The sequence below is a fragment of the Microcebus murinus genome, chromosome 25 (assembly GCF_040939455.1).
Source record: "Microcebus murinus isolate Inina chromosome 25, M.murinus_Inina_mat1.0, whole genome shotgun sequence".
NCBI classification, from domain to species: Eukaryota; Metazoa; Chordata; class Mammalia; order Primates; family Cheirogaleidae; genus Microcebus; species Microcebus murinus.
Window position 1 is genome coordinate 4632381 of NC_134128.1, and position 14729 is coordinate 4647109.

General features: G+C 39.0%; 1 protein-coding gene across 1 annotated transcript in view; it reads right to left on the bottom strand.

Annotated features, from left to right (window-relative positions):
* The window catches only part of RAB18 (RAB18, member RAS oncogene family), a 180064-nt gene extending 168900 nt beyond the window's left edge, over positions 1 to 11164 (bottom strand). The window contains exon 1 of the mRNA XM_012769822.3: positions 11160 to 11164. The gene's annotated coding sequence lies outside the window, so the exon portion shown is untranslated. The remainder of the gene's footprint in view (positions 1 to 11159) is intronic.
* Between the last annotated feature and the right edge of the window lie 3565 nt (positions 11165 to 14729).

The following is a 14729-nucleotide window of genomic DNA, read 5'->3' on the forward strand; positions in this document are numbered from 1 at the left end:
GCTTAGAAAACTGAAGTTTAAAATACTGGTTTAATTTAGATATTTCTAAACTGCAGGTCTAGGGAGAGTACACACAGAGGAGGAGGAACTCTGAACTAGATAGACATTAAGGAAAGTGAGTTTTTTCATTAGGAATATGGACATTAGAATGGTTATTTGCCAAATCATGTATTATGTGCTTTCTTGTAGAGAATTTTTTTTGTCACCTTCCTAGATTCACAGATAGTAATATGGTATGTATATAATGACGCATTAAATAACTTACCTTGTAGCAAGGACATCTAATGCCCAGCAGGAGAGAATTAGCAACTGGACAGGCCAGTGAGATATATTTGGGTAGTATATGGAGCCACTGGTGTTAATTTAGATAAAACTATCTTAGGCACGACATAGATACCCTCCCACACAAAAAAAGTCATCAATTCAGTGGTATACTTCATTTAGCTTTTGTCTCACTTTGAAAAATAGCCTTCACTCAAGTCATATAGTATACTAGGCTGACTTTAGTATACTAGATATACTAGGTTTAGTATACTAGATTTTAGTATGCTAGGTGTTAGTGAGCAGTTTTCTTTAAGTTTACCCTTAGAGTTTACCCTTGCGAGTATTTATACTTCAAAAGAAATTAGGGATGTGTGTAGTTGTTGTATTTAGACAGTGCTGGTCTTTGTGTTTAGTCTTTGATTACTTCTGAATTTGTATGATGGTATGCCAGAAGAGCATGGCCTAATGTTGGCATCTTCTGAAAGACTCTAACCTGTTCTGTACTCAGAGAACTAGTCCTTTTTGGTAGCCAAAGAAGCAGTACCAGTAAAATGTGTTATCCCGGAATATTTTGACTAGGAAGAAGAGAAGATCACGATAGAATATTTCTGCATTTAATAATTGGCTTATGAAGAATAATTTTGTAGACTTTTCTGGCTTCATAGAAGCTTGTGCCTGTTGATTATTAAAAGATTTGTTGTAATGGGTAAGAGCTGGGCAAGTTGGATCACAGTGTGATAGGCCACTAGAAGTACAATATTCTGATACCTTCAGCCTTTTCTGTGGGGATTTGGGCTGATTTCTGTTCCTGTTGCCTGTTGGTTCTTTATCAGTCTTCCAAAGCATTCATGTTTAATATGAGTTTAATAACTGAGATGGATATCTGAATCTCAGTTATCATGATACACTTAGATTATAAAGAATATTAAGGATGTCGGTCACAAAGTGGTATTTTCTAAAACTGTAGAATAATCTTTGTGTAATTATGAGTGTTCCTTTTGTATTTAACTGTTAAATGCTAGTGTTGGTGATTTTGGAAAATGGAGTAAAGTACCTGGGCCCTCTAAATCTCTCATTTAATTTGATTTGGGCTGTTTTATTTATTATTTACACATGTAAATTGTCTAAACTTCCTACTTTGTTCATATTGGATAGGTTTTGAATCAGAGTTGAAAGTGATCTCATTTTTTTAATAAGCCTAAATATAATTTCAGTTGTGATTTGTCTGGTTTTTTGTTTTAGCCCAGATCTATTTAGAAGGGTGTTTAAAAATACCTAAAAGAATCAGTTTTGTAAATTACTGTTATTGAGCTTTCTTTTTGTTAAATTCTCATTTTATTGGCTTTTTGGAATTAAGATTTTTTTCCTTATCTCTGGATACTTTGTTAATTACTGGAAGTATTTTTGGATGTTTGAAAATAATGTCTTGGTAGAAAGATCTCTGTCAGTAGATCAAGCTCTTCATTTATGTAATAATTGTATAATACAAATCCTTCATGTTTTTACTTAATCTCCTATTTTCTGACAGGTGGGATAATTTTCTAATGTAGTTGATTTCATTTCCCATTTTTAACAGCATTTTGTTGCTTTGTGTTCTATATTTGTGTTTCCATAAAGATTCATAACTTATTTTTTGTGGATAGTAATCTGAGACTTTATTTACTATGAGAAATATCTTTTTTTTTTTTTTCCTCCAGAACCTGCAGGTCTAGAGAGAAATATCTTCATTTTGTTCTAATCCCTGAAGAAATGCTCTTTGGCTCGATTAAAATAGCATTTTTCCTTGAATCTTTTTTTTTCTTGAAAATACTTCCAAACTGATGATTACCATTCATTATTACAGATGAGAACTCTGATGTCAAACCCAGTTCTTGTTTATAGGTAGATAGCCATTCGGATGTACAGCTCCTGCTTTCCCCTACTCTCCCACCCCCAGCTTTGAGAGTTTTTAGGGATTTTTTTCCCCTTTATCCTTAGATCTAGAACTTAACCAGTCTCTTTGTAAATGTAGGTCTTTTTTCATTACTTCTGCTTAGTGCCTTTTAGTATGACCATAGCCCTAGAGAGTCATTCCCTCCTCCCCACTCCCCTCTACCACAACACTCCTCCCTCCCCTTCTCCTTTAGTTGTTTCTGACTTTTCTCCTTTAGGAACTTCTGTTAGATGTCTTTTTGTTCTGTTCTACTTATCTCTTGCCTGGTAAATAGTAGGTATAGTACTTGGATACTTATGAAGTGAAAGAGTACACTGTACTCTGGGGAGAATCCTTTGGCATGTTCTTTCAGCACACTAATATTTAAATCTGTGTTTGTTTTATCCATCTATTGAAAGTTTTGTTTTGGATACTCTATTTTTAATTTTTTATAGCATCTTGTAACTTTGTGACTCTAATTTGCTAGGAATACCCTGAGAATTTTAATTATATTTTAGTTTTTTCTATATCAAATATTTCCTAAGAAGGTCTTCTGTTTGAGGTTGGTGCATCTCATCAGTGTTATTGGTTTCTTCAGATGTTTGCTATTTCTAATATATCATTTGATGTGTTCAGAAATAGATGAGTGGTAATCCTAGCACTTTGGGAGGCCGAGGCGGGCGGATTGCTCAAGGTCAGGAGTTCGAAACCAGCCTGAGCGAGACCCCGTCTCTACCAAAAAAATAGAAATAAATTAATTGACCAACTAAAAATATATATACAAAAAATTAGCCGGGCATGGTGGCGCATGCCTGTAGTCCCAGCTACTTGGGAGGCTGAGGCAGTAGGATCGCTGAGCCCCGGAGATTGAGGTTGCTGTGAGCCAGGCTGACGCCACGGCACTCACTCTAGCCTGGGCAACAAAGTGAGACTCTGTCTCAAAAAAAAAAAAAAAAGAAATAGATGAGTGGCAGTAAATGACCTTTAGAGAATTAACTGGTTGCAGTTAAAAGGGTCTTTTTAGGTGCATTTATGAATAATAAGAATTTACTCTTCTAGAATTCCTATAGTGTTTCAATTAAAGTTGATTTTGCACTACTTGCGAAAGAACCAAAAAAGTTTATTCAGATTTCCAAAGAAAGTGGGTAAACTATTAGCTTATAAATTTTAAGAACAGTGTATGTGATTGTACTAATTCTAAACCATTATTTATCCCTTAAGTATCCCTGCTCGTTAGCTACTTTGTTATAATCCTATAAAATACTGTATATAACTTGAATAATGAAATGACATTTAAAATTATACAGTTAAGACTTTTTACTAATTTTTTAATGTTTCTCTCCTAGATGTTTCTCAAACTCTCCTAAATAGCAAAGGAGATTTTATGGTTTTACATTTTATGGTATATTAGGCACATAATAGGTGTTTTTTTGGTGGCGGTGGATGGTGGTCTGTTTCCAAATATAACCATATATTTGAATATTCAGTAAGCTTTTCAAGTCACTTACATATATCCCTAGAAATTCTCACAGGTAGTGCTCATTTCTTTTATTCTTGGGAATCACTGCTCTAATTGTTTTGAACTAGTGATTCATTGTGTTGTGATATTATTCCTAAAATGACTATGTGGCTTCTGTGGTTGAAATCTGCTACTTCTTGCTTTAATTATTAGAATTAGGAGGTAAAATTACTTGGAGATACCCACAGGCATGCCAGTACCTGCCGCTGTTTCTTCTTGTACTGTAACTCTAAAGGCACCAGTTTGGGAAAGAATAATATTTAGCTTTCAACCATACTGTCTTTAGGATGTTATTATAATTTGATAAAATTTTCTAAAATGTGTACTTTTTCATACTAACCTTTATTCTTTTCTCTCAGAATGCTTTTCTTCCTTAGACTGGCCACTTAGCTAATTTAAAAATAAGAAAACACAAGAAGCAATGTGACTTGTATTAATAGTTTACACTGCATAAAAATAGCTAGTAAGGATAGATGTGTGTGTGCTATGATGGGGGCTTACTTCGAATGATCAGGAAGGGCTTTTCTGAGGATGTGGAATTGAAACTGAGACGTGGGAGATAGAAGAGAGGAGGTACAATGTATGAAGGGCCTAAAAGTCTTACTGTAAAATCTTAACTAGTCCCTTAGTGAAAAGTAAGGTGATAGGGGTCAAAAGAGGTCGATAACATTCATAAGCATAGCATTTCAGACATGTTGTGACTGTTGACTGTCCTGGACACTGTCAGGCAATATCTTCTTCGATACATGAAGATAAGCAGGTGACTCCCCCGTTTTAGTAAGATAGAGGCAAAATCTCTGGACCAAAGCCCAAGTTGCCGATTGTGCTCTTTTCACTAAATGAATAGCTCTAAATCTGGTTAGACCCAACTGCCCAACTCTGTTGTCATAATCCTTGGCCCCACACAGGGCCTCTTTTAATAGTCCGTTCACTCAGCTGCCATCCTTCTGACCAGATGGCAAGGCTCTTGGTAATGTCCCATGAGTTGGAGAAAATGTAGCAAGATGTGGTGGTAGGGGTGTCCTGCACAGCCATCATCATCACTTCTTGGAGTTTGGCCTGTTGAGGGGAACACGTGTGTTCAGTCTCAGAGGATGGCCTGATGGCAGACACAGCCCAATGGACGCTGTCTGCTTTGAGTTTCACAGGCATCCGTAAGTCATGCCATACTGGCAGTAGGCATGTCTGAATCTTGGGCTCCAGGTAGCCACAGAGGAGCTAAAGCATCCTCCAGGGTTTGCTTGGTACCTTCTCCTAAACTAGACATTTGTTCATGGATCCTACTGACCCCTTGGGGTCCCAGCTGGGACCAATCTTGAAAGTACCATTTCCATTTGATAATTGAGCTCTATTGAGCCTGTCCAATGTTAATCCATGGTGTTTGTAAACACCCAGTGGAAATGGGCAGTTCGTGTCCTGATGTGATATCTGGTGATCTGGATGTAAGATGTTCAGTCTTCACCAGTGCCCAGCAGCAAGCAAGGAGTTGCCATTCAAAAGCGACATATCTGGTGGCTGCCTCAGGCAACTGGCGTGTCCAGTCTGAGAAGCTGGGCCACCCCAGTGGCAGTTTACTATTGCCATAGGCTGCAATCAGCATGCATGGAGGTTGCAACGCCTGTAATTCTATCAGTCTAGTAGGCTCTAGGGGCTTTAAAGGCAGTGCCTTTAAAGCTCATAGCTTATTGAATGGTCTCCAAGGCCTGCTGCAGCAAAGGGCCCTGTTCGAAGTTGGCCTTGGCGATCACCTTCAGTACGGGGGTCACAGGTACACCCAGGTAGGGCACGTGTTTTCTCTAGTACCCAAAGAGGCCTGTCAGCTATTGGGCTTCCTTTTCATTAGTGGGTACCTCCAGGGTTACAATTTTTTGTTTGACTATATCTGGGATTTTTATTTTTTATTTTATTTATTTATTTATTTTGCGACAGAGTCTCACTCTGTTGCCTGGGCTAGAGTGCTGTGATGGAAGCCTAGCTTACAGCTACCTGAAACTCCTGGGCTCAAGCGATCCTCCTGCCTCAGCCTCCCAAGTAACTGGGACTACAGGCGTGCACCACTATGCCCGGCTAATTTTTTATATATTTTTAGTTGGCCAATTAGTATCTTTCTATTTTTAGTAGAAACGGAGTCTCGCTCTTGCTCAGGCTGTCTTCGAAGTCCTGAGCTGAAACGATCCGCCCACCTTGGCCTCCCAGAGTACTTCTGGGATATTTCTTTGGCTTCCTGCCCAAGTGGCCGTGGCATTCGGCCTGTGACAATCCATTGTTAGTTTCCATGCCCCAGAAGCCTTTTCAACCAGCCAAACTGGGCTGTTAAATTGTCACAGGGTGGTTTGGAACATTTTCATCTGTAGCAAGTTCTGAATTAACACAATAATGTCCTGTTCCCCACTTAGTATGTGGCACTGCTTTTGTGGAATAATCCACTGAGGCTTGGGAAGCTTAGGTAGCAGGTAGGAGCAGGTTTGCCCCAGTGTTGGGGCTTGATTTCTTTTTTATTTTTTATTTTTTTTGAGACAGAGTCTCACTCTGATGCCCACGCTAGAGGGCTGTAGCGTCAGCCTAGCTCACAGCAACCTCAAACTCCTAGGCTCAAGTGATCCTCCTGCCTCAGCCTCCCGAGTAGCTGGGACTACAGGCATGCACCACCATGCCCGGCTGTTTCTGTATATTTTAGTTGGCCAATTAATTTCTTTCTACTTTTAGTAGAGACAGGGTCTCGCTCTTGCTCACCCTGGTTTCCAACTCCTGACTTTGAGCAATCCGCCCGCCTCGGCCTCCCAGAGCTAGGATTACAGGCGTGAGCAACCATGCCCAGCCAGGGCTTGAATTCTTAGCTGTGAGGGGGCATACCCCCTAAGGTGTTGGTAATGTTTGTTCTGTGTCACAAGCAGCCAAAACATCAATGTGTATAATGCACTCAGGCAGGAACCATGGTCACCAGCACCCGAAATGTCCCCAAAGGCTCCGCCTACAATCAGATAAGCTCCACAAGCAAACAAGCACCAGGGGTCACTACATTCTCCCCCAAACCTCCCGATGTTACAGTTCAGTTTTTCCCCTGAGGGAGTGTGGGATATTGTCATGTGGGCTCTGATATCCAAGAACCCCAGAAATGTCTGAATTCCTTTTCTTTCCCCTTGTATCTTGACAGGACTGTAGGGCCTTGGCGTCTGGTGAGACCCAGAGGCCTTAGCCCTGTTCCTAACCGCACCATTCAGCCCAAAACTTTTGAATCTGCCCTGTCCCTTTAACAATCAAATGCACAACTGGGCTGCATAAGAATTCCCTGGTCTTTCTTTATGCCGTGTCCTTTAGAGCAGTGGTCCCCAACCTTTTTGGCAGCAGGTACCATTTTCATGGAAGACAGTTTTTCCGCGGAGCGGGCGCAGGGGATGGTTTTGTGATGATTCAGGCTCATTACATGTATTGTGCACTTTATTTCTGTTGTTATTCCATTGTAATATGTCATGAAAGAACTACACAGCTCGCTGTAGGTTGGGACCCCTGCTGTAGACAGCGAGTCTCCGTCTGTGGAGGCCACGTCACCTGTGTTGGTTCCTGCTCAGATCCCTCAGGGACTGTCTGAGCGCCCCCTCTCCCTCTCAGACGTCTCAGGCTCCATCTGAGCACCCACTTCCTGAGCAGTCTTCTAAATGAGTGATCCAGTCAGGGCCCAGCAACCAGGGGCTCGTGCTCCTTGGCCCCCATTTCTACATTCTTTTCTCTCTGCCTCCATCCGTGCAGCCAGCTCATTCCCATCTGGTGGGGAGGGGTGTCTTCTGTTCCACTTACCTTTCATCCCCTTACAACGCCCAGCAGCGTGTCCAGCCCACTGTGCCAGGTTCCTGACACAGGTTCACTGTGCTCATATGCAACAAGTTATGCTAAGTGGGTTTATTCCTTAGAGACAGGCAGCAGGGACAGCGCGAGCCTAGAGCTCACTGTGAGCTGTTCCGCCATGGCTCAGAAAGCTGCTGGGGATGGGGAGCCCTGCCTGTGAGTCCTCCCCTTGCCCTGCAGCTGAGGTGCTTCAGAAAGCAGCCCGCCCAGCAGGAGTGCAGGACAAAGCAGGCTAAGCATGGAAGGGTGTTCTGTTTCTGGAGTAGGGGGACTGGAACAGAGGCTGGGCTGTTCTGGCCAGCTCCCCCTCAACTCAAGGTGTTGCGTTCCCAGCAAATTCTACAGTTATTCTTATGAACTACGAATGAGAAAAGGGGAAGGACTGGGTTGGTCCCAGGCCACTTAAAGAACTGTCCTGAAGTTGTCTACTTTTTCCATTAAAGCCTTTGGAATATTAATCAGTTGTTTTAAATTCCTGCTCTGATAATTCCAACATCTCTGCCATATCACGGTCTGGCTATGATAACTCTCTTTTCAGACCGTGTTGTCAATTATTAATGAAGTGTACTATTAGGACTATTAATGAAGTGTACTATTAGGACTATTAATGAAGTGTACTATTAGGATTGAGTTTCTAATGTTGATCCATGTTTACATAGCTGGGATAAACTGACTTAGTCTTAGTTATAATTATTTAATATACAGTTGGATTTGGTTTGGTAGGGTTTTTTTTGAGGAATTTTGAATTTATATTTGTAAATGGTATTAGTCTGAAGTTTTCCTTTTTTGTGGTGTTAATATCTTTGTCTGAATTTTCAATCAGGGTAATACTGGCTTTATGGAGTAAGTTAGGATGTGTCTCCTATTTTGGGGGAGATTTTGTGGAGGATTTGTATTAAATTGCCCTTAGTGTTTGCTATAATTCTCCCACAAGGCCATCTGATCCTAGACTTCTCTTTGTTGAGAGGTTTTTGATTACAGATTCATCTTCTTTGTGATGTGACTGTTCAGATTTCCTTTTTCACCTTATGTCAATTTTGGTAATTTGTGTCTTTCTAGAAATTTTGCATTTCATCTAGGTTATCTAATTGGGTCTGTATAATTGTACTCACTTCCAGTACTTTAAGATCTGTAGTAATCTCTCCATTTTAATTTCTGATTTCAGTGATTTGTGTTTCTTTTTGTTGGTCAGGTTTGTTGATCAAAAAAACAACTTTTGGTTTTATTGGTTTTCTATTTGTTGTTTGTTTCTATTCTCTGTTTTGTTTAGCTCTGCTCTGATTTTTACTATTTCATTTCTTGTTCTAGATATGGATTTAGTTTCCTTTTCTATTTTTAGTTCTGCAAGGTATTCAGTTAAGGTATTGATTTGAGATATTTTATCCTTTTTAAAAAATGTAAGCATTACTATTAATAATTTGCCTCTTAAGAACTGATTTTGCTGTATCTTGTAGTTTATACTATGTTGTGTTTTGATTTTCATTTATCTCTAAGTATTTTCTAATTTCTCTTGTCATTGTTATTTTGCCCCATTTGTTATTTAAGAGAGTGGGCTTTAATTTCCACATATTTGTGCATTTTCAAGTTTTCCTCCTATTTCAAGTTTTCCTCAAGTTTTCCTCCTAAAATTCTAGCTGACTGCATTGCGGCCATAGAAGCTACATTGTATAATAAGTTACTGAGACTTCTTTTGTGCCCTTCCATGTGGCCTGTCCTGAAGAATGTTCCATGAACACTTGAGAAGAATGTGTAAGCCACTGTTGTGTTGACGGTTCTATATGTGTCTGTTAGGTCTCGCTGATTTATTGAGTGTTTCATGCTGTCTACTTCCTTATTGGTCTGCTGTGTGCTCTATCCACTATCAAAAGATAGATATTGAAGTCTCCAATTATTATTATACAACTATTTTTTCCTTCAGTGCTGTGAATGTTTGCTTCATATACTTGCTGTTTGATGGTTATATGTTTATAATTACTATATTTTCTTGATGTGTTGAGCCCTTTTATCATTATACAATGCTCTTCTTTGTGCATTGTAATAGTTTTTTACTTAAAATCTACTTGGTCTGTTCTTAGTATAGTCAGTCCAGTTGTCCTTTGGTTACTATTTGTATGAAATGTGTTTTCAGTCCTTTCACTTTTGAATGACAATCATGCATCACTTAATGACAGGGATATATTCTGAGAAATGTGTCACTAGGAAATTTCTTTGCTTTGTAAATATCATAGAATGTACTCACAGAAACCTAGATGGTATAGTATACCACACCCTTATGCTATATTGTACAGCTCGTAGGCTATCATCCAGTACAACATGTTACCATACTGAATACTGTAGGCTATTATAACACAATGGTAAGTATTTGTGTATATAAACATATCTAAACATAGGAAACTACAGTAAAAACATGCTATAATTTTTTTTTTTCTCGAGACAGAGTCTTGCTCTGTTGCCTGGGCTAGAGTGCCGTGGTGTAAGGCTACCTCACAGCAACCTCAAACTCCTCCTGGACTCAAGCAAGCCTCAGTCTCTTCTGCCTCAGTCTTCCAAGGAGCTGGGACTACAGGTATGTGCCACCATGCCTGGCTGATTTTTTTCTATATGTTTTTAGATGTCCAGCTAATTTCTATTTTTAGTAGGGATGAGTCTCACTCTTGTTCCACCTGGTCTTGAACTTCTGACCTTGAGCAATCCACCACGCCTGGCTGCTCTAAAAGATTTTAAAATGGTTCACCTGTATAGATCATTTACCATCAATGGAGCTTGGAAGACAGGAAGTTGCTCTGAGTGAGTGAGTGAGTCAGTGAGTGAGTCAGTGAGTGAGCGGTGAGTGAATGTGAAGGCCTAGGTCAAGAGGGTACACTATTGTAGACTTCATAAACACTGTACTCTTCGGCTACATGGAATTTATTAAAAAGTTTTTTTCTTTTTTCAGTAATACACACTGGATGATCATTGTCATGTATGTGGTTCATTGTTCATGAAAACACTGTTATGCACCACATCGCTGTATTTGTGTCTTTGGATCTAAAGTGAGTTAGCTGTAGACAGGATATAGTTGGATCACTTTTTAAAAATCCATTCTGCCTATCTCTGCCTTTTGATTCTAGAGTTTAATTTTTTTACATGGAAAGTAATTACTAATATTTCTACCATTTGGCTATTTATTTTCTATATGCCTTATATATACCTTTTCCCCTTCGTATCCTCACATATGCCTACCTTTTGTGTTTAATTAGAATTTTTGTAATATACCATTTTGATTCCCTTCTCATTTCCTTTTGTGTACATTTTAAAAGACATTAGTGGTTATCATGGGCATTATAATTAACACCCTAAATGCATAGCAATCTAATGTAACTTTAACTTCAAAGGCATGTAAAATCCTGCTTCTACACAGATTTGTCCCCCTGCTTTATGTTTTGATACATCTTTATAAAGTGTGTGCCCATTATCATAAATTTATTTTTTTTATTTATTTATTTTTTTTTTTTTTGCTGTGTGGTCGATATCTGATATCATAAATTTAGAATGATTGTTTTGGGCATTTGTTTTTTAAACTGTGAAGGAAATAAACATTATTACAAACTGAAATGACAATAATGCTGGATTTTATATTTACCCATGTACTCACATTTACATAAGTTCTCATTTTTTCATATGGATATGAGTTACTGTCTAGTTTCCCTTCCTTTCAGCTGGCAAACTCTTTATTGCTTCTTGTAGGGCCTACTAGTGACAAACTCTCAGATTTTTTCTGGGAATATTTACATTTCTTTCTCATTCTTGCTGAATACTTTTGCCAGTTGTAAAATTCTTGGTTGATAGATATTTTAATTGCAGCAGTTAAAAAAAAGTCACACCCCTGCTTTCTGGCCTCCATGGTTTATGATGAGAAATCTTCTGTTAATCTAAATGAGGATCCCTTGTACTGAGTTTCTTCTCTCTTGTTGCTCTCAAGATTGTCTCCTTGTCCTTGATTGTCAACAGTTCAGTTATAATGTATCTTGGCTGGATATCTTTGGGCTTACAGTTCTTGGAGCTCATTGACCTTCTTGAATGTGTAGATTTGTGTCTTTTATAAAATTTGAGAAGTTTTCCGCTATTTTTTCTTCAGATATTCTTTCTGTTACCTTTTCTAGCTTGCTCCTTCTGGAATTTCTATTACAAGTATGCTGGCATGCTCCATGGTATCCTGCAGGTCTCTTCAGCTCTGTTTAATTTTTCTTCACTTTTTTTCCTTTTTGCTCCTCAAACCAAATAATTTCAATTAACCTGTCTTCCAGTTTACTTATACTTTTTTCTGATAACAAAATCTGGTATTGAAATCAAGTAGTGAGTTTTAAATTTTAATCATTGTACTTTGCAGCTCCAGAATTTCTGTCTGGTGGCTTTTCATAATTTCTATCTCTTTACTGACATTCTGTATCTGCTCACTTGTCATCTCCTGATTTCCTTTACACCGGAATATGTAAAATGGGTGATTTACGTGGTCTAGTAATTTCAGTGTGTGCTTCCTCAAGGACACAGCTGTTAATTTTCTGTGAAGGGGCCGTACTGAGTTTCTTTTGTTTTTGCATGCTTTGTAATTTTTCATAGAAAACTGCACATCTTAAATATCATAATGTGATAACTCTGCAATTCAGGTTCTCCTCCCTCATCAGGGTTCTTTTTCCTTATAGTTTATATCAGTTTTTTCAGTGACCCTTCTATTTTATAAGTCTATAGTCTTCATCATGTGTGATCTCTGAAGATGGTATTAAGCTACTTTTGGACATAGATTTCCCTGAACAGTAGAAGGCAAAATAATAAAGACAGCAAGAAGTGGGGGAAGGGAAGGAAACTCAAGCTATTCAGGCCTTTGCAGACTGGCTCTGTCCCAGAGCACTCCTTCAATGCTTGGCCAAACCATTTCCAACTTGCCTTAGTCTTCACTTCCTGCTTATATTGAGTGATCAGCTAGAGGTTAAAGCTTAGGATTTTCTCATTTCTTCTCTGAGTATGTGTCCTACCCTGAACATGTACATGGCTTCTAAATTCCCAGTATAGAACGGTGCTTTTGAATGCATTCATTTGACAAAGAAACTCTTTCCCTGGCTTTTTCTCCCTAGCTTGTAGTGTATTATTGTATACCTCAGCAATAATGTTTTGCCCTTGGTAGCTGTGGGTTGTTCATTTACCTTACAGTGTTTTTAAGGAATTCTTTCAGCTTTTCCACCATGAGTGAGTTCTGGTTTAGGTGAAATAAGAACAAGGTCCTGTGTCAGTCTTTTGTTAGCTTTCAGACATGTTTAAACAGACAAACAAATAATTTGTGAATAAGGTCTGTTCTCCTTCTGGAACCAGGGACCAGGGTCCCACACCTGGTAGGAATGTAGGCTACCTTCTTTAGGACTGCTACTACCACCATGAAGACAGGGAGAGGGTGAGACAAGAGTAAATTAAAATGCCACAAAGCTTTTCTACATTTTTAAGTTGCCTTTTTCCCGATTCAGTGTCCACTTGGTTGATGTAAAACTGGAACTGTTTTTCAGAGTTCTTTTAGAGTTTATTCTGACAGTTTTTGCTTATTTTTTGATATTTATGTGGTGAAATAATGGGCTCTTGTAGCTACTTTCTCCCCCATTTGTGCTGACTTCCCCCCAAATATTTTTTGTAATGAAAACACACTAAGTTTGAAATTAATGTCTAGGGGAGACAACTAAGAGACTGGAGACACTGATCCCAAAACACAGGAACATGACTAAAGGCCTTCAGCAAAATCAAATTTGAATACCTAACCTTTCTGATTATTAATAAAATTTCTCTATTGTTGCCACATTTCACTTTTTCTCAATCTGCTAGTGTGATGACTTAAATTCAAGGCCTAAACCCAATAAATTGCAAAAGTAAATTGCTTTGTTACATTAAAATTTTATTCAATGATGTCCTTCTGGAAACAACAATATTAGTTTACAGAGTTTAAGGAAGAAACAAACACAAAGTTTGAAATCAAAAAGATTAATGAAGATAAAAGTTACATATGACATATTAATTCCCATTTCCTTTTTCAAGTTTCTAGATTTTTTTTGTGTGAATTTTCAAGGGTAGAAAAAATAAGATTATTATTGGCCTGGCCATAATGACTTTCTTGTGAATAGTTGTTGTGTTGACTTTCTCTAAATGACCTTTCCTTTAAAGTTTAGTGATCCACAGAAGGAGAGATTTCAAAGTAGAACACTGTGGGAGTTGGACTAAAACAGTTGCAGATATTCCAGTCCCCAAGAAGGACTTTGGTTTAAGCAGTTCATGAGAACCACCTAGGGAGAGTCTCAGACCTTTAGGTTTCCTGGGACCCAGCCCTGCAGATTCTGATTCAGTATGCTGGCAGCCAAACTTCAGCACTGATCTACTGAAGATTCTCCTCAGATTATTCCAAAAATAAGGCAGATTTGGGAATCACTGGCAGCACAGTTGCTATTCATAATTTTCTGAGTTTTCTTATCACTTAGCAAGGAATGGCTAACTTAAACACTATTACTGTTACGGACTGAATGCTTGTATACCCTCAAAATTCATATATTGAAACCTTAACCCCCAATGTGATGGGATTAGGAAGTAGAACTTTTGGGGGGGGGGTAATAATATCATAAGGCTGGAGCCCTTGTGATTGAGATTACTGTGTTTCCCAGAAAATAAGACAGGGTCTTATATTTATTTTTCCTCAAGAAGACACCCCAGGGCTTATTTTCAGGGGATGTGTTATTTTCCCTTCAGACCCTCGGCCTGCAGCACGCACAGGATCGCCAGGTCCTTACAGGGGGAGCGGACCTTTTGGGTGGGGCTGCCCGCACCTTTGCGGTCACCTCTGGGATAAATATCTGTCGCAATGGGCGGATGAGAAGGGCTGTTCATCTTCTTACCGCTTCGAGACAAAATGCAGGGTTTGTGCATATACACAGCGTAGCCACGCCCATCACTAGGTCTTATTTTCTGGGTAGGGCTTAAATTGCACAAATGGCTTAGAAATCCTGCTAGGGCTTATTTTATAGATAGGTCTTATTTTTGGGGAAACACCGTAGTAGCCTTATTTAAAAAGACCCGGTCACGCTCTCTCACTCTTCCCACTATATGAGAATACAACCAGAAGTTACTGTAACCTGGAAGAGGATCCTCACCAGTACCTGACCTTACTGGCAGCCTAACCTCAGA